Below are 24,772 nucleotides of genomic sequence, written 5' to 3'. Positions count from 1 at the left end.
ATTTCTCCGATATCGTAGGACATGTACAAGATTGGAAGACTTCAAAGAACAATCTGGGGGTCTTAAAAAACAACTGAAAAAAAGAGGCTAACCGAAAAGAATCATTAACGACACATGCAAAAGGGCAAGGAATATACCGAGAGAAATCACTCTCCAACAACACAAAAAAGATGAAAAAAGAGAAGAAATAACTGCAGTAATGAGCTATTCACCCATGTTCAACTCCATTAAAAAAGAAATAAAAAAAACTCTGGCCCATCCTAAATACAGGCTCCAGCTCCTTGGCTCCACCATCCTTTGTCATCAAAAGACGCAGAAATTTAAGGGATAGCCTGGTCCACACCATGAGAGAATCAAGCAACAACGAGTCGGAAAACACAATTTGGGGAGTGAAAAAAACCAATGGGACACACACCATGTGGGGGGTGCTCTATGTGCGCCCAAACTTCTAGAAGCAAATCCATTGAGATCGGATGGCACACACCATGGCAACAGAGGAGCTTCACCAATTGTAAATCCAAAGGGGTTATCTACCTTATCACATGCCCATGCACCCTACGATACGTTGGCATGACAACGAGAGAAGTGAAAACAAGACTTATTGAACATAAATCATGCATCCGAACAAAAAAAGTGACAGCCCCTCTTGTGAACCACTTTGTCGTAAAAGGTCACACACAAGAAGACTTCACGTGGACCATCTTGGAAAAATTAACTCTGCCTAGAAGGGGCGGTGACTTTGGAAAAATGCTCCTCAAACGAGAACAACTTTGGATATTTAGACTCAATACAGTGAGAAATGGACTCAATAAAGAAATCCAGTGGAACAACCTGGCTCTATTGAAATTAACATACAACATGGAACAACTCTGCCTAAAAGAGATGAAGAAGAACATCAAGAAATACCACATGTGACATTGTTTACCACACTTGTAGAATAATAATGTGTAATGTACACAACATACATATGTGGAACCTCCTCCCCGCAGTCAACTGGTGCTTCCAAAAAAAACCAATAACAAAGAAAACAGTCCTGTCCTAAAAGAAATCAAAATTACAAGCATGCCTTCTGCTCTGCATCACCATCAGCACAGTATCATTGACGAAGGCAGAAGGCGAATACATATGGATGAGGTAAAAAATCAAGTGTGGACAGTATTTAGAATAATTTAATAACCAAATGAGGTAATGATTCCACTGTGTTAAAAAGTGCCCTGTATTGAAAAACTACACAAATCTGAAAGAACATGAGGCAACTTTGCAGTTCGTAACAATATCTCCTATGCAAAAGCCCTATTCCATGAATGTATCCTAAGTCACTCCAAGATGGCCCCCCAATAACGAGGATCATCAACAGTGAAAACGGACCACCTATAAGTGTCTCCGTTGCCGGGTAACGGTTGCTAAAACAGAGCAACTTCGCTGGCGTCCCGCAGACACAAGCAGCCGCTCGTAACACACGGTGAGTGGTGTCCGTTCCCATACAAAAGCAACATCTCCCATTCGAACGCGAGCTACGCGTCGACAATTATGGATTGTACTCATTGCCAGAACTAAGATTCCTTGCGCTTGATCGCGAGCTGCCACTTTGGCAGCCGCGCACGCAAATGGAAGAACTAGTTTCTCCAATCCCAAGCGTCCGGGCGCACACTAGCGCTCCCTGTATATGTATATACACTCTCTCACCGCACATGAACGCCAGCAGCTAGATTATCCCACGGCATCCGCACATGGAACCGTGGCGGCGCTTCTGCATAGGAACTGATTCCTTGCGTTGCACCGCGGGCCGACACATGCGGCCACGCACGCGAACGGAACCAGACCTAGTGCAGACAATAGGGCGCACACCAGCTTCTGACTGCCGGCAAACGACCACTTAATAGACTGCGAGAGACAATGTAGGATGTCATCCCAATGCTCCCATTACGACCCACTTGTGAATGTAGTACTACGAGGTCCCGTGTGGGCATTTTCTTAAAAAACGCCTTCTTAATGTCTTGCAGGACTCGAGATACACATGACCTAAGCCAAAAAACTTCCTAAGACCCGGCTGACAGCGCCTATATACAAGGTAATTACCAGCAGCCAATAGATGTGTCTATATAGCCAAAATAGCCAATCGACTGCTCTTTTTAACTAAAAACTAGTCATTTAATTGGTTAAAAGCATTAGAAAGTATTCTAGAATAAGACTGAAAAATAGAATCACTGTGACCTCAAGACCTATAACACAACCTGGTTTTATTTCTCTTAGGTAAATGGAATGAAGGTTCCTGCAACCCTCCCCAACCCCTGATCTCATTGAGACAAGCCAAAATCACGCTCCTGAAGAAGATGATCAATATTTTTCATCGAAACCGGTCGACCATTTTATAACTAAGGATATCCCAGAAACCAACCCGGGATACCCCGTGAACTAAACCATATAAAACTCTCTACTATGGATGAAGTTCAGTGTTTTTAAATCTCTTCTATGAATATTCTATCGTTCTTAAAGAATCATCAAGTGATCTACGACTCTGGGACCACACACTTCTTATGAAGGTCAATAAAAGAAAAAATAGTTTCTCTCTGAAATGTGGCCCCAAGTTCCTTTGAAACAACAAAATCATCTCTGAAATGGGCAGCAGTCCCATACACCCCATGCCTAAGGACAAAAGCCCCCATATGCTATGAGGAACTTCCTGTGAAATGTGTCCTCGGAGGTCACCCATTAAATGGTACCAAAATAAGAAATCCCACTGTGCCATCAAGGTAAAGGGCATGGAGACAAGAGTCATGGCAGATTTGGGGTCGGACTTAACCATACTGCCCCTTCGCACATACAAAGAGATGATGGGCACAGAAACGGTTAAAGTACTCAGCAGCCATCACAAGCCCACAGTGTTTGGAGGTGCATCCATAGACTTACTAGGATACATCAAAAGGAAAGTGGAGTTCACGGGGAGAGAAACTACCACGAGAATATACTTCAGTCAAGAAGGCCAAGCAGCCATAGGTTGGGACGATCAAGCCAAACTCAAAATCAAACTGGATTGCAGTACCAAGGATGAAGTGTTGACAGTCAGTACAAGAGGAGCGCCGGTTATCAAAGAGGACTTTCCCAAGCTTTTCTCGGAAGGACCAGGAAAAATTAAGAATTTCGTACACAAGATGCTACTCAAGGCGAATGCAGTCCCCGTAAAGCACAAAGTAAGGCCTGTGCCAGCAACAGCCAGAGACATTCTCAGAAGTCAACTTGACAAAATGGTGAAAGAGGGAACCATTGAATAGGTCGAAGCCTCAGAGTGGTTGAGCCCTGTGGTTCTCATCAAGAAAGAGAACTCGCAAGACTTAAGGGTGTGCATTGATCTTCGCAGCTTAAACTTGGAAGTCATCTCAGACAGCTACCCCCTTCCAAGCATTAATGAGCTCATTCTCATGATGAAAGAAGCCAGAGTGTTCTCCGAGTTGAACATGAGGGATGCGTATCATCAAATTAGCTTGCGCAAGGACTCCAGGCCATTAATTACGTTCATCACCCCATTCAGCACTTACCAGTTCACCAAGATGCCCTTTGGCTGTCATCTGCGGCTTCGGTATTTCAACGAATGATGGACTTGTTACTAGGAGACATAGGGAACCTGTCCTACTTCCAGGACGATATCCTGGTCTATGCCGCAGATGAGCACATACACGATGTCACTTTAAAGGATAGTTCCGGGACTTTTTTTTTATTGTCCCTACGAGTCGGCCATGTGTTTGTAAGCATAAATCGGTAGATCGTAGGAAACTTTCCTATGGACCTTACCCGACTTTTCGCCCATTATCGCACTCGAAATCAGCCTCCATTTTGTGATAATCCTATCATTTCGCCGCATCGACCTGGCTCACCTGCCTTTGCGGCACTAAATCAAATCCCCCGCCCCTGAGCCTGACATCAGCAGACGCGTACTGCCCATTTCAAGCACGTCTCGTGTCAACAATCGCTGCGCCTCAGCTATTGACGTGTTGCCATGGAAATGGCAGGACGCCTCTTTCCCCAATAAGTATAAACAGACCGTTTCACAACATACAGCAGCAGATTTTCGATTCCATTACTCTCTCTGTGTTACTTTGAGTATTCTGTGACTCGTTTCAGTGCTCTGGTCAGCTACCTTCGCCGCTTGTAGCCCGTGTGAACACCTGTACCATCTCTGTAAATTATTTTACTATCTTTACCGCACAATGGCCACAATAATGCCGTATATGTACGAGCCCGAGTACACCGAGGAGGAACTACTGGAAAGGCAAGCACGCGAAAACGATGGGGATTCGGACGGCAGTTGGGAGGACCAGTCAACGGATGAAGAGCCTGGACCATGTCGCATGGACGGCGTCTCCACCTGGTGCACGTGCAATCGGTGCGAGCTAATGCCAACTGAGGAGGAGAACTGCTGCTGCCGTGAAAATTCCGGGTGCTTGGCCTACATTTCGGAAAGCGAGCAAAGTCTGCAGGAAGGCGAGCAAAGTCCGCAATGCATCACCGAGCTGCCAGAGTTCAGGGAAGCCTGCCTCTCACGGACAGTGTTGAGGATGATGATGGTGCTTATGCACGAACTTCGTGGCACTGTTCGTCCGCGTAATCCGAGTAACGAGTAAGTATACTCTGTTTGTGATGTCAGTGATGCCACCACTATTTCATGGTCGTCTCCCACATATAAAATTACATTTACATATCATTCGAACGCATGTAAATTGGTTCCATATAGTGCATTTTCTAGATATAATTTTTTTCTAAGAAAAATGACATGTGTTACCTGAATCGACATTGATAAGAAAGTTTGGTCAGTTTAATACAGTTTGCATCTTTTTTTTTTCACAGGTGGTACAGGCTGGTGGCCTATCGTTGCTTCACTTGGTGGCTTCACGGGAGGCTCGGACACCGCGTTCGGAGAGTAATACCTGCCTGTGCGGTACTTGCCATTAGACAACATTTCCCCAGTGACAGTGGACAATACCGCGGATTTTCCCTCGATGTGCTGCAACCTCAACTTTACAATGTGTAATGTTTATTATTTATGTTTAATTAAAATCTAAAATAAAGCCCAACATATATTTTAACAATGGTTGTTTTGATTTTTTAAATGAATCTAGTGTGTCTCCGTTGAATAGCCTTCCAGTGCCTTGTCTTGTCACACCACATGTCTCCGGCCAGCATCCTCCCTCACGCTGGCCGCACACCTTCAATCCACATAACCGTTGAACCCATATATGCAGCAGTCATACATATATTATTTTGTGGGTTGGCATCAAGCGTTGGCAATAAAAAGCTGTTGGATTTTATTGATACAAAACATGGTTATAGGTAAATAATAAATATGGTTGATCATAATAAATCCTCTTTTTGGGCACCGGGTACAGAGATGACCGCCATATATTCTCCTGGGAGGGTGAGGTATTTATAAACTCACCCCCCTGCCTTCCATGTAGTAGATCCTGCAGCCATCCTCTTACATTCAGTTAGATGGCCTCTCCTTGGTGAGGCCCTGCGGCAAACGGGTCTTGTCTGCACGACCACCGCCCCAATCCACCCCCCGCCCTATCAAAGGCAGTTCGCACCGGGGTACTTGCGCTGCTGGCAAGTGGAGCTGTCAGGGAGCGATAAAGGCCAAGAGGTGCCAAAGACCATGTACACTTCAAAGTGGTCTATAGAGCATGGGTTGTTGTTCCCATGTCTACCTCCAGACCCCGTGTCTCCTGCCAAGCATCCCCCTCACGATGGACGCCCCCCTGCAATCCACATAAGTGTGTCTCCATTCACAAGTCTTCCTGTGTCTTGTCTGCACGACCACCGCCCCGATCCACCCCCGCCCTATCAAAGGCAGTTCGCACCAGGGTACTTGCGCTGCTGGCAAGTGGAGCTGTCAGGGAGCGATAAAGGCCAAGAGGTGCCAAAGACCATGTACACTTCAAAGTGGTCTATAGAGCATGGGTTGTTGTTCCCATGTCTACCTCCAGACCCTGTGTCTCCTGCCAAGCATCCCCCCTCACGCTGGACGCCCCCCTGCAATCCGCATAATGCCACGACATATACACGTCATTCATTCACAAACACACCCCTGTTTCGAATTCTTTATAACCCACTTCATATTTCTAATGAGAACTTCTTTGCGCTTTGCTAGTCAACCCGTGAAGGTGCTGGTTATCTGCTCTTCGTCTCTGTGAACTTCCGTGACCACTTTGAGCAAACTCGTCAGTTTGCAACCTGTGAACTGCTCCCTGTTCTACGACAAGAAACTACTCTGATCCCTGCATCTAACTGTTTGTTCGTCAAGGTAAGTCCATGTACCATAATCATTTTGCGTCCAATTTTTTAATTTATATCTATTTGCTAGTAGTCATCAAATTGCATCCATGTTTTCTTTTCGTTCACGACAGTACATGCAAGGAACTAGTCACATGTTCTGAGTTTAGTCAAATTACTTTTTCTATTTTTTGAAAGTTATTGAAATACTTATCCGCATGTGAATAACGTGTATAGTTCCAAGAACCAAAACGGACCTTGCATTGAACCTTTTATGTGTCATTTAATGTTTTAACACATTGGTATTCATAGAGAATTGTTGATCTTTACTTTTCAGAACTTTCCATAATGCCTGCCTGTTCCATTGGCGGTTGCCCTTCGAAGACCCATAACAAATCTGAAGATACTATAATGCATGTTTTCCCTAAGACAATAGATCAGATAAGAGAATGGGTCCGATATTGCGGATATCCAGCCTCTGAGCTAGAAAGTAGAGTCCTAGAAGTCTTTGCGGACAAGAGGGGTGATCGATACCGCATCTGCAGCAGGCACTTTAGCCCAGACATGTACTCCACATCATTGCTAATAAAGAAGAAAACACCGCGAGCGAGGCGAAAATTGCTCTCAACCGCTATTCCCACTCTATTCGTCCACATCCCTCCACTGGTGAGTCAAGTTTACGTATTTGTCTCTCGGCCTTGCGGTAGTGTGTAGCATTAGCTAACAATAATTTCCCCATTTATGTATCCACTCAATATGAAGGCGGAAGATTCTCCATCCGTGTCGTTATTGCAGTCATCAGCCACTTCAAGCGCCTATCGGGTAATCTTACTTAGCTACTCTGACACTGACTTGTTTTAGGCATGTAAATCAATAGTTTTAATTGATCGTGTAATTATTTTACCTAATGGTACACCACAGTACTCGTCCTCTAGTCTTTGTTTTCAGTTATAATTATTGTTATCCAAAATAATGCAAGTACTGTCTTTCAGGGAGATGCTGAGGAGTCCAACGCATTGACGACAACCGTAGATGTCACTCAGATGCTCGAGGTACGTTTCCGGACAGTTCCATCGATGGAGATCATCAGATCTTGCATTCTTGTAGCGTGATTGTTACACACAATGTTTCTTTCGTTTTTAGCCATTGGTATGTCCTTCTGTCGTCGCCCTCCTATGTGTCTTCTTTTTTCAATATTGTGTTCATTACTAATGAAAGTCCTATGTTTCAGGGAGTCGATGGAGCATTAGTCCAAGAAGAAGGGGGAGCATGCAGTTGCAGAAGTGTGCACCGCAGTTACAGCGTCCCTTGATGTTCTTATGCATTTCGAGGTATGGATACTGACAGATCAATCATGCGAGATCAAATGACGTGATTACATCCGCTATACTTCCTTCTTTATTAACGCAAGTACTATGTTTCAGGGAGCTGACGGAGCTTCTTCAACAAGAACATCACCCCTAGTAGTTGATGCAGATCTCTGGGTGGTGACACTTCCAACGATGGAGCAAATCGAATCATATTTAGATATCCATTATTTATTTTAGACAACTGATCATTTGTGCAGGTCTATTTAGATGAGCCGTTGACGCCTGCAGAAAGTTTATGTTCTTTTAAACAAAATAGAAAACCATACTAATGCAATTACTGTGTTTCAGGGAGTTGCTGAAGCGTCATCTTCAATAATATCATCAATGGAAGTCTATGCGGAGCCCGAGGTATGGATCTTGACAGTTCAATCTAACTAGATCAACAATGCGTGAACTATTGTCGTTTGAATGTTCTACACAATGCGTTCATTCGTGTTTTGCTATTGAGATGTACGTATGGGTATTGGTCCCCAAGTACATTTTGTGTTTTCAATATTATTATACATACTAATGAAAGTTCTATGTTTCAGGGAGTCGATGGAGCCTCAGTGAGTGATGGATGTGCTTATCATGAAAATATAGTCGTTGCAGCGCGAGAGGAAGTGGAGACATGCACACACGAGTCGGAGCAACAGCGTCCAGATGTTGAAGTTCGAGGCAAGAAAGTTTCAAAGAAAAGAAAGCAAAAGAAGGTTAGTGTCCTGTTCACTATATTATGTTGTCTTTCACTGTCAATAGTTCAATACTGTAAGTTGTGTTTAAACTGAACATCCCTTTTCTAATCTGTCCTCTAGTTGCGAGTGGGTGTAAGAACTAGATCTACACAGACAGTGAAGCGAACGAGAGATGTTGCTTGTCAAACCTTTTGGCAGGGACTTGAGACTGGAGATGCATCGTGCCAATGGGAAGAATATGAAGTGATTGACAACGGAGCTATACCACCACCAGCCATTGATAGTGAATGTCCTCCTGGTAGTTTGGATGCAGTCGGAGATCAATTCACAGAATCCACACCCGCAAAAAATAAGAGCGCGCGAAAGTTGAAGACATTGTTTTTTTCTCCCATCTCCGGACAAGGAACAGATGTTGCAATGGAAGAGAATGAAGTGGACGACAATGAAACACCATCAATATCACTCAGCATAGCGGAAGACGATATCAGAGATTGTACCTTTCATGCGAGTGACATGTCCTCAACGTTACAGGCCGAACCAGCTGGGATGCAGAGTGACAGTATAAGGAAAGAGGCCAAATTCATTGTATTCGATAGCTGTTTGATGGATATTATTATGATGATGAAATGTGGGCATTGGGTTGGTGGGGAAGTATGTGGGGAGCCATTGATTAATGTGACTCGTGCAATTCGAGGCACTAACCTTAAAATACATGCCACCTGTACACAATATCATCCGTTCGCATGGTCTGCACAACCCATGCTGGGGCAACTGCCAGCAGGCAATCTACTTTGTGCAGCGGCCGCACTTTTTAGTGGTTCAAGTTTTAAAAAGTTACAGTATTTCTTTCAGTTTGTGGGAATCCATTTCATTGCGAAAAGTCAGTTCTACAAATACCAAACCGATTATCTATTTCCAGCCATCAGCGAAGCTTGGAGAATGGAAAAAATGTCAATGGAAAGTACATTCGCGGGCAAACGCTTCAGGCTAGCCGGTGATGGACAGTGCGACAGCCCAGGATTTTCAGCCAAGTACTGCACCTACCACTTTCAGGACATGGAAAGTAAGAAAATTGTGAGTTCGGTGGTCGTGCAGGTGTCACAAAGTACATCCTCAGTGGCCATGGAGAAAGTTGGCTTTGTAGCATCATTGCAAGAACTACAATCGCGGGGAATGGTGATCGACCTGATAGCCACGGACAGACACGTTTCAATTGCCAAGACAATGAGAGAAGAGTACAAAAATATAAATCACCAATTTGACGTTTGGCATCTTGCAAAATCAATCAATAAAAAATTGTCGGCTGCAGGTAAAAAAAAAGAATTGCAAGGTATTTCACAGTGGTCCAAGTCAATCAGCAACCATCTTTGGTGGAGCTCAAAAACATGTGAAGGGTCGTTGGAAATTCTACTGGAAAAATGGCGGTCAGTAATGTTGCACTGTAGCAACGTACATCGATGGTCGACAAATGAACATTTCCACAAATGTGAACATGGCCATTTGTCCACAGAGGAGGCACGGAAGAAGAAGTGGTTGATTCCTTCATCACCCACTCACAAAGCCATTGAAAAGATTGTATTTGATAAAACTATAACAAAAGCTTTGAGGGGACTCACGGAATTCTGCCACACAGGAGATTTGGAGGTGTTCCACAATATGTGCCTCAAGTACAGGCCCAAAAGATTGCATTTTGGCATGGAAGGCATGATAAATCGGACTCTTTTAGCGGTCTTGGCACATAACCATAATGTTGGCCGTCAACAAAGTAGGACGACCAGAACTTTAGGGACGCTTCGCTACAATAAGGCCTTCACTAAAAGAAGTAAACAATGGGTGATCAAACCAGTGTTTGAGGATATGCAATATGAGTTTATTGAGAGACTTATCGTAGATGTCCTCGATAGGCACATACATGGAGTGGTGAACGAACCTATGCAGGGGACAACTGCATTGCCACCCAACATTGCCTCTGTTCCATGTCCACCTAAAGCAGAGCTCATTGAGAAATACACATCACGGTTTAAATGATTGTAATTTGATTGTCTGTTCTCTCGAGTCTCCTCATGTTGCAGGCCCATTGCAATTAAACCAAACAGTAATATAAATCATTTTTACAAAAATTATAGAATGTTTCCGTATTACAAACACATGGCCGACCCATAGGGACAATAAAAAAAAAGGCACGCAGACAAGATGTCCCTAAAACTAACTGCAGCTAACTAGAAATGTGTGCTCGCTCAAAGTGAAGGTCAGCTGCTTTGATGTTTTGCTCGGGTGGCGGAACGGCCCACGACCCAATATAAGGTTCTATTGTGATTTGACCTTGACAGGCCGGGACCATCCTGAAAGACTAAGAAAAGATAATGAATAAAATTTCAGAAACGAAACGATGAGCCACGTTCATTAGAAGAAGTAACGTCGGCAAAGAAGGAGTGGTGTTTCGGGTCTGCCCTACACAGAGACACAATGGAAAATGCAAATATAATGTAAGTAACTTTTGATGAGTTTATACCGCAATTTCATTACTATACAGTGGCTTTAAAGACGGGTTCAGTTGTACTTGTTCGTTCTATGTGGCATATTGTTTTCTACCGCGCACTATCTTGAGGAGAAACATCTGCTTTTACTGAAGCACCTCAAAACCTTCCTCTTTGCTTCTGCTTTCTCTCTCCCTCTCCCCTGCTACAACTGGTCCACTGTCTGCGACCTCGGTCCTGGGCCCTTCCACTCTCCACCTGCACTGCCTCCCTGTCAACCCCTGCACTGGGGGACTGTCTCAGTATCCTACAGCCCCCCCTTCCCAGCACTTGTTCTGCACTTACCTTGCACTTGCCACCAGCTGGCCCTATTTATTTTTTATTTTATGCTACTTACCTTGTACTCCACTCCCCCCCCCTCCATGCCTCGCCACGCCTTTAAACACTTGTGTACACCCAGTAGCGCTGTCCTCGCTATGAAATGAATAATTTTAATAAGGATCTGATGGTGAGACTAATTTCATTTTTTATGTTTTTAGGTACATCATTCACTACTGTCTGTGTCACGAGTACCAGACACCGGCGGACGGCTTCTACAGCCGCCAGTTGCTTCTCCGCGTGAACAACGTTACCACCCTGACCATTTTATGGGACGATCGCCAAGTACAAGTATGCCCTTACGCGGTACTAACGGTTAGATGCAACATACCTACCGTTGTGGTGGCCTAGTGCCTCGTTGTTGGAACAGCCATGCGATTATCAGTGCGACCGAAGAGCTTATTTTTATCGTAAACCAACACCCTGTGTACTGCACACGAACATCGCTTCCCTCAAGACGAACTAATTTGGATCGAGAGCAAAGAAAAATGCAAATCGCTGAATATTCTCTAAACATTTGATGTCCAATAAACGTACTTTGCCAAATGTACAATCTTGCCGTTTGCTTTTAAACCACGGTTTCACATTCCGAATTGTGGCGCTGTATTGTGAGATGCTCTAAGACCCTGTGTACAGCAAAGGACCATCGCGTTCCTCAATACGAACTTTTTGGAACGTGAGCAAATAAAAATGCAAATCGCTGAATATTCTCTAAACATTTGATGTCAAATAAATGTACTTTACCACATTTACAATCTTGCGGTTTGATTTCAAAGTACAGTTTCATATTCCGAATTGTGGCGCGCTGTATTGTGAGCTGATCTGTGTTGATTTCCGGGGTCTGTGTGGAGTCGCGTAGAAGACGCCTGGGCGCGTTTGCCTACGCAACTCAGTCACGTCACGGATAGAGGCGGGGAATATGAATGTTTTGATAAAGTCTGTTTCAGGGGCGGGGGATTTGATTTAGTGCCGCAAAGGCAGGTGAGCCAGGTCGATGCGGCGAAATGATAGGATTATCACAAAATGGAGGCTGATTTAGAGTGCGATAATGGGCGAAAAGTCGGGTAAGGTCCATAGGAAAGTTTCCTACGATCTACCGATTTATGCTTACAAACACATGGCCGACCCGTAGGGACAATAAAAAAAAAGTCCCGGAACTATCCTTTAAAGAAGGTCCTCACCAAGCTACAGGATGCTGGAGTCAAACTAAGGTATGAAAAATGTGTCTTAAGGGCACGCGAAGTTGAATACTTGGGGTACAAGATTTCGTCACACGGCATAAACTCTGAACAAAACCTGGTACGAGCCATAACCAAAGCTCCAGAGCCAACTAACAAGGAAGAAGTGAGGTTGTTCCTAGGACTCACAGAATAGTACGCCAAATTCATCCCCAGATTTTCAGAAATTACGATGCCACTGCGAGACCTACTCCAAAAAGGCACAGAGTTCACATGGCTGGAAGCCCAAAGAGAAGCTGTGGAGAATATAAAATGGCACATAGTGGAAGCACTGTGCCTGCAGCCGTTGAATCGAAATGGAGTACAGTCATCACCACAGATGCCAGTCCGTGCGGGTTAGGTGCCGTACTCACCCAGAAGAAAAGAGATGCAGAACATGTTGTGGCATTTGCCTCTAAAGCCCTGTCCACAGCCGAAAAGAACTACTCCACAGTGGAGAAAGAGATGCTGGCCTGCGCATGGGCTGTTCAACATTTCAGGACTTAATGTGTGGGACACCAAATTCAAACTGGTCACCAACCATAACTTAAGCTCCTCATCCATATGCTCAGTCCAGGAGGGACAAAATCATTGACACCTCGGTTGGCACGTATCGCGGCCAAACTGCAGGAATATACGTTTGAAACGAACCATATTGCAGGATGGAGAAACGCACAAGCGGACTGCAAGTGAAGGCTACCCGAGGACAAAGACAAAACCACCACCTTCCTGCAGGATGAATGTATCGTAGCGTCAATTCATTCAAGACCTCAGGGGCCCAGATTTCCTAGAACTCAGTGAAAGGCATTGGAATGAAGAAGACAGTAAAGACCTCACGATGGCGAGACTCAGAGAGTGGGTCAGGAAGGGTTGGCCAGACAAAAGGTCTGTACCAGAAGGCATGAGGCCGTATTGAAAGGTGGCAGAGGAAGTGTCATAGGCGGAAGGATTGATCATGAAAAGGGACAAGTGATACCGCTGGTGGGATGAGAAAAGTCATCCTGTGCAGAGCCCACTCAGGGCATTTAGGGAACACCATGACGCGGCGAAGAGTGAGGGAGGCGGACTGGTGGCCCTCCATGGATCAAGAAACGTGCGCAATGATAGAGAGATGCTACGAGTGTCTCTACAGTGATAAACGCCTGAGGACCAGACAAGCTCCGATGATTCCCACTGAGATCTCTGAAGTGGTATGGTCCAAAGTGGGGTTAGACTTTATAGGACCACTGGAGGCAATGAGGCCCGAGCACCGATACGGCATAGTACTGGTGGACTACCTGTCAAAGTGGCAGAATTTGTTCCCAATATCACGACTGCCACGGTTATAGAAGTTCTCACATCCATATTCCAGAGGAAGGGCTCCCCAAAGAGCTCGTCACTGACAACGGAGTGCAGCTAGTGTCGAGGGACATGGAGTCATTCCGGCACAAAAACAACATTTATCAGAGAAAAGACGCGCTGTACCATCCCCAAGCCAATGGAGCCATCCAACTGGCTACCGCTTCAAGTATGGATCCCCTCAAAACTGTCAAAGAGGCCATAGCGGCCCACAGGTTAACTCCCAACGGGATCACATAAATTACGCCATTTCGCATGTTGAGAGGGAGGCGAGCAGCGTCCACACTGGTACCACCATGGCTGGCCAGAGTAAGAGAAGATGAGGAAGTGGATATGACTGAAGTGGTGTGGAGACTGGAAAATAGCAAAGCACGCATGAAAAGATGGAGTGATCAAAGAAGAACAACCCAAAGTCGTGAGGTCATGGAAGGAGACTCGATCAAAATCCGACTACCAATTAAGGACCAAATGACAGGTTCGAAGTTCAGCCAACCAAGAAGAGTCGTCCATAAAGGGACAAACCATGTACGCACCGAGGATGGCCGCACATGGAACATGGAGGGAGTAGCCATGTTCAAGAAGTGTTGTGAAGCAGAAAGGCAACAGGAGGAGCTCAATCCCAGCAAAGGCCCTGCAGAGAAGCTGCACGAGAACAAAGGTCAGAATCCCGTGACAGAGAAGCCACGGAGGAAGGAACAGAAGGAGATGCATCGGAGGCCTCCCAGGAAACAAGTCAGGCGCTGGACACCAGTGGCAGGAAAGAAGATCGACCAACAAGAGAGCACGGAAGACCGGTGAAGTATAATGACTATGTTATGCAATAAGCTTTGCTGCGTTATCAAAGGGAGGTGTGTAGGGTTATCGCGGGACGACAAGTCTCACGAGAGAGTGCATGCAACCCAGAAGTGGCGAGAGAGCGTGAAGCCGCGATTACGGGAGCAGAGAGAAAACGGAGCAAGTCGAGCTCCCCGGCGCTCCTCTCTACAGAAGAATTAAAGCCCCTTCTCTGACATGGAGCATCTGGGGACCAACTCAGTTGGTGACGGTGCGCGGTACAAATACTTTAACATAGTGGCAAGTTATCATCCAGCACAGTTGAGGGCCAGTTGCCACAGGACTTTATGTATAAATGTTAATGATTCCTGCAATTGCTGGTAATGATGCCCCAATAAAGTGTTGAGCCTCCGCTTATTATTGCACAACAGGTATGCATTTCTAGATTATAAATTGTCATTCTGAAATACTGTCCTTTGTGGATTAATGTATTAGATGGTCAACTGTTAGTGAAAACACATGGAAAGAAGGTTGCAAACGGAAGAATTGCCTGTAATAGTTGTAATTCTGATCAACTGTGTTTTACAACTTGTTTCTTTAAAGCAATGGAAAGCATCACGCTATGCTCCACTGGACACCTTACAACAGAATCCATGCTATAGAATCCATACTTTGAACTAAAAACATTATAGTTACTACAGCATGCCGGTTAAACATCGTGCAAACTTTTGTAGCATTGGCGTTAGGGATTTGGTAATTGCAGAATAAAACAAATATGTACAAATAAAATGTCGCCCCCTTACTGAAAATCATGAGTCGGCACCAGGTCTGAAGTTCAAAAGCTCTCTCGGAAACCCAGGCCGCAGACCCAAAGGTGGTCTTCTCCCGCCTCACCTGTTCGATCTGCTCTCCCTGCTCCTCCCCTGTTGTAAGGAGTCGCCACGTGAGGGCGTAGTTGTCTTCTTGGGTGACTGGAGCAAGCTAGGCCCCCGCCCAGCCTCGTCGCTATGATACGGGACGCTAACGCCTGGCGTCACTGCACTGCGGCAAGGGCGGAGTCCGTGGTATGCAACGTAAGCGCGAGACATGCAGGAACACCGTTAATATTCTTCTTGTAAGGCGATTGGGTCGGAAGCCGGGAGGGTGGGCTTTACTAGTCGGCCGTATCTTCCATTGGAGTAGCCGCGTGTCACTAGAGCTGCCGATACCCGGCCTGGCAGGTGCTGTATGGGTTCGGCGTCCAGTACATCTGAGATGCACAAAAGGAGAAGACTGATCTGCCGGTGTTGTATGTGATTCTGCATCGCTGCTGAAGACGAAAAGGCACCCCAAGTTGCCAGTAACCCATAGAACAGCCGTAGCAGTCGGAGGGACAGAGATCCGCGGCGACACCACCAGCAGCCTCCCAGTTTAGGTAATGGACCTCATCACGACTGCCTGTGCCACTCGCAAGAGCTTGTGCCACCCACATGACTGCCCGTGCTCCCTCGTGAAACCAGCAGATAGTGCCGTGCTTCTTTCCCACATACACACAGTTACTCTGTGCCCCTCTACGCATAGCATTTGGGCTGTGCCCGAGCCCACCCCGACAAGCTCCAGCGTGCTCTCCTTGTCAGCGTGCGCCCCCTACAAAAAGCATTATCTGAATAGACCAAATACCAACATACAACGGACATCTCCCCTTTCCCTCACGCATAAAAGTCTTTGTCCTCTTTTACGCACCTGACCAAGCCCGTGCCAACAAACGCAAGATGTCCCATAAGCCCGTGCCCCTATCACATATGTCCTAACAATCACCCCCTAACAAATGTACCGTTGTAGTAGTAGAGGGAACAGAAGCCTGAGAGCTAGAGCCTGCCAGCGATGCAGATGCCAACGGCATAGAGCCTCTTTTGTGTATTGTCTTTAGCCTCGGGCGTGTTCAGTCTCGCTGTCATTTATGCCATAATTCCTGAGCCTCACGCAGCAGTGAGCAGATTTCACGCCTGCCTCTCCCTCGCACAACACCTTTCTCCCACAAAAGTTTAGGCGAGTCCTGTGCCCACAGATCATAAACAATCCAAAGTGACATCTGTCCGGATAATGTTTACCGATCACAACAGAGAGAAAATCATCTCGAAGCTAGGTGTTTCCTCGTGATAAAAACTAAGTTACATTTTTAGTTTGGGCTATTAGGGTGACGACACCTATGAACTGAAACTATTAAATTAGAGTACAGATAAGGAGAAATAGCATATGAGGAGGGACACAAAGATTGTAAGTGTGGTTTGGTTATTTGCTCACCCATTGACTGCCCATGACCATGCTAATCCCTATGGCCAGTCCCACATAGTTCCTTCCCCTCCCCGCCTAAAACACCTCCTCATGGGAACTCTTTGAGCTTGCTTTATTCCAGTTTTACCATCAAACCTTGCACACAAAGTGCCTGCAAGTGTTTTTTCAAAGCATTCTTTTGAGAGTTAATGACTTAATTGGAGTTGTAAAGGCAATACTGGTGTAATAAAATTAAGCGTGTACCGAAATTCGGCTTTGAGTAAGTATTCGGCCGAATTCCACTCGAAGCCGAATAGTTTCCCCTACAAAATACATTAAGTACTGCTTGAACAGCGTGCCTCGAATCATTCAGGCATGTCCTCTTTGTGCATTTAAAGGATCATTAAACAAATGCTGCTTTCAGTTTTTTGATTGAGTGCTGGCAGAGGTGTGAAAGAGCAAACAAAGTCACTGCCTTTCTTGTGCTGGACAGGCCTAATTATAAGTATGCCGTTCTGGAATTAATGTGCTAGTAATTCTGTTTACCAGCATGTTTCTGGACTGGCATAATCCGAGTTTGGTGGTGGGTTGGCCGGATTTACCTGCAGCTCTGAGCTGCCGGTAATTCTGGCACCCCACCACCATAAAATGCTGATATTACCGTTGCTGGTAATACCTAGGAGGACTCCATGGAATGGAGAATTGCATACACTTAACGCCACTTGTAATCTGTCTGTTATACCGGCAGACCAAGTGGAGTTAATGGTATTACCGTTTGGTGGTATCGAGCCAGGTTTACCTGCAGGATACTACCAAACTCTTAATGAGGCCCACAGGCTTTCATCTGGTGGTTTGCTAGGAACGGGTGAGCTGATGAAAAACTCTCAATATTTTGAGAGTATCTCTGGCCGCCCCTGTATTTTGTACTTGAAAACCAATGAGCTGGAACAGTGTTCATGAAGTTGCTATTGAAAATTGTAGTTTCTTTAGGCGCTTATTGGTTTGCTGATGACTTGTGTGAGAAATTAGAAATTTACAGGTTGCGATCCTGCCAATTGCCAATCCACATAATATAATTAAATGGATTAATATAGTTGTTGCAGAGAACCCTGTAAGTTCCAAACCCTAGTAAAATAGCTCAGGCAGTAGTGCGCCTGCAGCATTGGTTATAAAGCAAGTAAGTGAGGTTAGAAGAATCGGATTAGATGGAACCCTACACATTTGGAACGTGTTAATGACAGGGTTCATATAGTATTTAAACAATTTATTGGGCATTTGGAGTCCTTAGAAGAGGGGAGAGAAGTGGAGGCAATAGGGAACTTTGAACTTCTGATATGTGAGATAATGTTTGTGTGTGAGAAGGGCAATTATATAAATGGTATTAGAGGGTGTAACGGAGAATTGAAGGAAAAATGGTAGCTTTGATGTTAGTATGAAAGAGTTTGTTCAGCCTGAACACAACTAGTGGCGAACCTGATAAGTTAATGAGTTGAATGTCAGAGAATTTGTTTTGCTAAAGTGAGTCGGGCTGCATGACGGTTCCTTATTCTGAGGCTGATCAGAATGATTAATAAACTGTAGGTAAAAGAGGTGGAAGACAGTTGTGTTGCGCCAAGCTCTTTTTGTCACATACATTTCAACAACTTGTAAGTAAATCATTAAATCTGTGGTAAAGGATTTCTCGTGAAATCTTTTGCTGGTTTATAATGTCTTTAATATCAAGTGTGGTCCTTGACACATGTTTCTTTATCAGTTATTCACTGACCGTTCCTCAGGCGGGATAAGCCGTACATTCAGCGTTAAGTTTCGCACAACTACAAAGTACAAAACAGAAAAACAGATATTTTAGAATATCACTATTTGTCATGTTTGACAGCATTTCTATACATTAAGCAAAAGAAAAATAAATAAAACCTGCTTATTGAGTTAAGGACTTGCACATGTAGAGAAGAGATGGTATACTATTTGTTAATTGAGCATAAATTCCACTACATTAAAGCGCATGTAGTTTAAATAGCTGCTTGCTTTGGCTAGCTTTGCTCTAGGTGTTGCTTTGGCCCAATTTGATAATGAACCTAAAGATAAAATGGAGTTGCTGTGCTTAATTTGGAGTACATTTCATCATATTGTTTGTGCCAGATGAAAGCAGTAATCTATATTCAGATTGGGGCTCTGTGAATAATGCAGTGACTCCCACTTACCTCAAGCTTCTTTCTCTAAGTTTCTGTGTTGATTCCCTGAATCGCGGCATGATAATCTGCAGTCTGGCATTTGCAGCACTGGAAGTTTGAAGATGCATGGGCTCACGATCACGTGTGCCCATTGTCACGTGACGGCAGGTCAGCGATTTTGGATTGGGCATTTTAATGGTGGGAATTTGGGAACCGAACATTTTTGTTTCAGTCGAATAAATATAATTGATTGGATCTGGTTACGTTTAGAGGACTAGCTACACGCTAGTGTATGGTCTGTTTTTAAATTATTTGGGAATACAATTGTGATCACTTGTGCTTTGTCATCACGTGAGCGCCAGTGCTTCATCTTGGAATGGGTTTTCTTCACTAGAGGACAGTGCTGTATGCGACTGTAGGAGACTACGACATGTGACTTATTGTCCTTATTTCAATAGGCAATTCAATAAAATTAATACAACCTCAAAATAGAAGTTGCATTCACAGTGTGCACATGATACGTTGGTAGCACTAGTAACAAGCACCCAATTTCTGATCCAATATGGCACAAGCTGCCGAATATATTCTTACGAGAGACAATGACATTAAAGCATTATTTGCGCAGCGGGGTTCATCTTCGAATCCGTTCCAAAGACTTGTGTCTGAACCAGAGGACCTAAGATCCAAATGTATTAAATTAGAACGTCTCAGTGTCAGGGAGATCAACACATTTTGGGAACAAACTACATTGACTCATTATTTACAGGAGAACAAAATACCAAGGGGTCTCAGAATCCTGTTACTGCTGGATTTTGAGGACCCCTTTGATAGCGATCTGGCTTCGGAATGGGAAGCTAATCTGACCACAAGTTTTAACAATATGCTTAAATTGTTGGTAGAGCATGCAAAACGTGAACATACACATATAGTGACACAAATAGACACTCTGAAACAGGAAATACAATTGTATGATGCAGCTAGTGCCACAATAGATACACATTTTAAAACTCTCTATACCAGACTTCGCCAACATCAAGACGAAGTCAAACTAAGGAAATCTCGGAAATTCTCCCGTGAATACCGGGTCTACCGAGACAACAGGGTATATACATATCAACCCAAGTATGATGAAGTCTCTAGATCAAGGAGTAGCAGTCTGGCTTCATCCCCCGCAAGCTCAGAAATTGATAGTGACTCAGATAGACAAACCACAAGTAAAGCTAGTGCAGACCACAATGCAGCTACCACATCTGACACTACTGCAATAGATTTACTAGAAGGACAATCGTCTGATTTACAAGAAACCGTTGAACCCTCACCTTTTCTACAACCAATAAGATGGTTTAAAAAAGGAAACCCATCAAGCAGCTATGAAAAAATTCAGATTTCAAACTCCTGTGGTGACAAATACTTTAACCACAGGATCAAACCAAGGGGCAGAAGGGTCAGCCAACATGACCGCGGAAGCGCACCAACCATACTTTGCAGAGTGACGAGAGCCTTGTATCAGCAATCCTTGCGCAATCAGAACCAGTAAATTTAGTTTGTAATTTGAGCACACACCAGCTCTCTTCAGAGGAACACTCTGTGCTCAACAGAGTACTGTCATTTGCCCCATCGGGCCTTACCAATTTTGTTCAAATACAAATTGATCTCTTCAAGTTCATTCGCAAATTAAAACTCAAGAAATTATTTTCCACACAAGTTCAGAGATACACAGCAAAGCCCACCTTACCTACACCATCAGACATATCTCTTGAAACTATGCTTTACTCTCATGTAATAATGTCTCTACAAGATTGTGAACAAGATCAGGGAATCAGTATAATGGATCTGCTTAAAGATTTGAACAATCAACAGCAAAATTTGAAAATTTTAAGAACTAACTAAAACAATCTAAGTTTTTGCTTGTGTTTCCTAATGACAACATTATAGACACCTTCTATCGAGCAGTGACCAAGGACATCCATAAATTAGCAGATCGTACTAAGAAAACGAATTGCCATTACTGTCCCAACTTGAATAAATTGGAACAGAGAGGCATCCAATAAGGAACTAATAATTAAGGAGGCAGACAAAGGGGGAAATGTGGCGATTATGAACAAAGGAGACTATGTCACAATGGGACTTGACCACTTGAATACCCCTGGATGCTATCAGGCATTACCCACTAACTCCCTCCAAAATCTACGAGCAACAGTTGATAATTTGTTGAACAAATGGCACCATAGAGGTATATTGACAGATGTTGAAAAACAGTACCTAACAGTGGAAGGACCAGTGATGCCAACTTCCTACTTCCTTCCTAAAATACACAAGTCTTTTGCAAGGATTCCACAGGGCAGACCTATTGTGAGTGGGGGTGGGGGCATTATGGAACCTATTTCCATTTACATCAATGAATGTCTGGCACCATTGGTCGCTCAAACTCCCACATTTGTGAGAGACACGATGCATATCTCACAGATTTTTGATGAATTACCATTCACTTCCAACCTTCTGTTGATCACACTGTACGTGAAGGCTCTATATACTTCTATTGAACATCATAAAGTGACTGAAAGTGTTGAGTACATTTTTTTGTGAATATTTGGCTTCGGCTTCATATTTTGAACACATTGAAATGCTCAAGGATCTATTAATGTGTACACTCACTAATAATGTGTTTTTGTTTAGCAACGTCTACTATAAACAGCTAATTGGGATCGCCACGGGGGCAAGCTTCGCCCCAGCCCTGGTGAACATCTTTATGCATCAATATGAACAACAATTTGTCTTTTCAAATGTGCAATTCCTACAGCATATCCATGTATGGAAACGGTTCATAGATGATGTGATCATGGTTGGTCTGGTACGGTGGAATGTTTCCTTGACTTTGTGAAATATCTTAATACCAATAATTGAGGAATCCAATTCACTCACACATATAGTGACACGCGCATTAATTTCCTAGTCTTAACAATTTCAATGTCAGACAAAGGATTTGCAACCAAAACATTCCGCAAGTCCACTTCGGTCAATGCAGTACTGCATGCTGAGAGTTGCCACAGGAAGTCAGTTATTACTAATATCCCCAAGGGGGAGTTCATGAGGGCCAGAAGGATAATAGAATGTGAATTCATAACCAAGAGGTTTCTATCAAGAGGCTACGATTATCGTACCATCAGCACAACGATTCATGAAGTGAAAAATATGAAGAGAGAGGATCTGCTCACACCCAAAATACGCACTAGGATGACCTATAGTAACAAATTGAGATTTATGACACGTTACAATGCAGATAGTTCTAACATATATTCAATCATGAAGCGACACTGGCATTTGCTCCATTTGTATAAGGATATCAGTACATGGTTAGACCCATATCCTAACTTAATTTATAACAAAGCAAGTACTGCTAAGAACATACTTAGCCCTTCCTTTATGTCCAACGCGCAATCAAAGCAAACCTGGTTGCAATTGGCACAGGAAAAAGGTTTCTATAAATGCAGGGGCTGCTCAATGTGTGCCCCTGCTTTGGAAACCAAAACAGTTGACTTTGGAATCTTGGGAACATATCATGTGAATTCATTTATCAATTGCAATTCCAAATTCTGTGTCTATTGTATTTTATGTGTATGCAGACTCTTTTACATTGGGAGCACGATTCGGCCATTTAAAATTAGAATGAGGGAACACCTGTCAACTATATCAAATCAGGATGCTAAATATCCGTTAGCGATGCATTGGCAAAAGGTACACCAAATGGATGAGAAGAAAGCAATTAAATTTGTGGGTCTGGCAAAAGTGCCCTTACCTCAGAGAGGGGGCAACCTTGTATTGAAACGTAGACAGTTGGAAGCACGACTTATTTGCCAATACCGTACAACCCTGTGTGGACTTAGCACAGAACATGAATTATCAGTATTTTTGTGATACCCTGCATACTCCCATTGGTGTTTGATGGAGATGCATGTCCTCATATTCTTATAGTTAACAGCCATTAAGCCATTGTAAATAGTGTAATGTTAATGTTTTGAATATTCAGTGCCAGTGTTACATATACACTAGTAACGTGGGGATGTGTGTGCGCTGTACCTGGTTTTAGCAAGAGCAGCATTAACTACAAGGTTACAACCACACAATGCTATTTAGCGTTGGATTTGATTTGGTATGTTGACAGGAAACAGTATGGTCAGTTGCGCTTAAAGGTTGGGTGTAATGCACGTTCCTATACTGGTGTTTTTACTATCCTTTTAGGCTAATCCAGCCTCAATTGCAATAAGCAAAAAATGTTTCCTATATCGTAGTTTGGGGTACATACCCACTACCACTATTGAGTGTACTATATATGTGGATTTACTTTTGAGATCAGAATTCCTCACCCAACATGGCGGCTACTTGAGCACACACTTGTGTTTTCAACAGCATGGACCATGCATTGTATATAATCTAGCCAGCTAGCAGCAAGGGACTTGCTTCAGAAGGGATCACAGACTGAAAGGCTGGGTGAGTAAGGAGTATTTTTGTATGGTCACTGTAGGTCTAATGGGGTCTATCATCACACATTTGATGTGGATAATAATGGTATTAACCAATTTAGCTAACAGAGCGTGCATTTCCTTTACATTTTTGTGCACGGGAATCATGGAATTGATGTTTACACGTGTGGATACACATTTGGACGGCTATTATTTACAAACTCTGCACAAATGCAGTAATTGCCATTATCTATTGAATGGAGTCACGCAACAGCGGTTTATATAGGTATGCATAATTTAAATTTATCAATATGAGTTTGGTTGCATTTTAAAAAAAAATCCAAGGATATCTAATCTAATTAGTATTGTTTGTTATTTTTTAAGATGACAGTTTGCACAATAAGTGCGCCCACGGTCATTTGAGAATCGGTAAGTGGCAATATCTACATTTAGCCTCTCTTTATTTAGAGTTGTGCATAACCAGTGATGGCTTCAGTTTATTGACCAGTTAATTTTATTCTTCTGTGACATAGATTGACACCAAGACTACACAAGGTATACTCCTTTTATTTTTATCACATGCAATGTGGCTCTTGCACAGCTTGGATACAGCACATACACTGAACCATATATAATTTGTATACAAACATTGATTTTAATTTTCTGTGTTTGCTTTTCCCTTACCCATCTCTTTCATCTCTCCATCTTTATGCGCATATATGCCGCTTGATATCCTTTTTGTATTATATGAAATATTCACATGTATGGGTAAAATGTTATGTTCTTGTGAATGCGTAATTCCGAAATCCTTATTACCTTTTATTTGTGCCAACCTAAATGAATTGTATTGTGGCCTATGGTTCTCTGCCCTGCTAAACTGTCCTTTGGTTTGTGTTACCTCAATGGATACATTATTTTGATGTGGTTTTAAAACTTATTTGTATATGGTGTGTTCAGCCTCGGACGAAGAGTGCATAGCTCGAAACATGTGTCAGGCTGACCTACAATCAATTAAAACATGCAATTTACGCATGGACTTTTGTGATTTGTGCGCAATGTGAATGCAACCTCTGTTCTGTAATTTACAAATTGTGGCAAGCTTGGCAGGCGACCCACACCTTGCATTTACCTGCAGCCAAATCCACTTCTAATCTAATAGTACGGGCGCTCCAGGTTTTCAAACTTCTCCTTCTGCCAAACTATCTCAGTCTAATCTGAGTATAGATTACTACTTTAATCTGGCACAAACAATATGATAAAATGTTCTCCAAATTAAGCACAGCAACTCCGTTTTCTGTTTATGTTCATTATCTAATTGTGCCAAAGTTACGCCTACAGCAAAGCTAGCCATTTAAACTACACGCGCTTTAATGTAGCGGAATTTATGCTCACTGAA

General features: G+C 43.6%; 2 protein-coding genes across 7 annotated transcripts in view; one reads left to right on the top strand and one right to left on the bottom strand.

The window, feature by feature from the left end:
• The window catches only part of LOC138467780 (dynein regulatory complex protein 9-like), a 960,790-nt gene extending 945,289 nt beyond the window's left edge, over positions 1 to 15,501 (bottom strand). For 3 of the 4 annotated variants that reach the window (XM_069608024.1, XM_069608027.1, XM_069608028.1), the window contains exon 1: positions 15,296 to 15,495. The gene's annotated coding sequence lies outside the window, so the exon portion shown is untranslated. Of the gene's footprint in view, positions 1 to 15,295 lie in introns of all 4 variants that reach the window. The other variant, XM_069608026.1, reaches the window with a different exon arrangement.
• Positions 15,502 to 15,632: 131 nt separating this feature from the next.
• Positions 15,633 to 24,772, top strand: part of SANBR (SANT and BTB domain regulator of CSR) — a 1,021,507-nt gene continuing 1,012,367 nt past the window's right edge. For 2 of the 3 annotated variants that reach the window (XM_069608018.1, XM_069608019.1), the window contains exon 1: positions 15,659 to 15,906. The gene's annotated coding sequence lies outside the window, so the exon portion shown is untranslated. Of the gene's footprint in view, positions 15,907 to 24,772 lie in introns of all 3 variants that reach the window. The other variant, XM_069608017.1, reaches the window with a different exon arrangement.

This window comes from Ambystoma mexicanum, chromosome 4q (genome assembly GCF_040938575.1).
Source record: "Ambystoma mexicanum isolate Mex_15411 chromosome 4q, UKY_AmexF1_1, whole genome shotgun sequence".
Lineage (NCBI taxonomy): Eukaryota > Metazoa > Chordata > Amphibia > Caudata > Ambystomatidae > Ambystoma > Ambystoma mexicanum.
The sequence above is the reverse complement of the archived record's forward strand: the minus strand, read 5'-3'. Positions and strand labels throughout refer to the sequence as shown.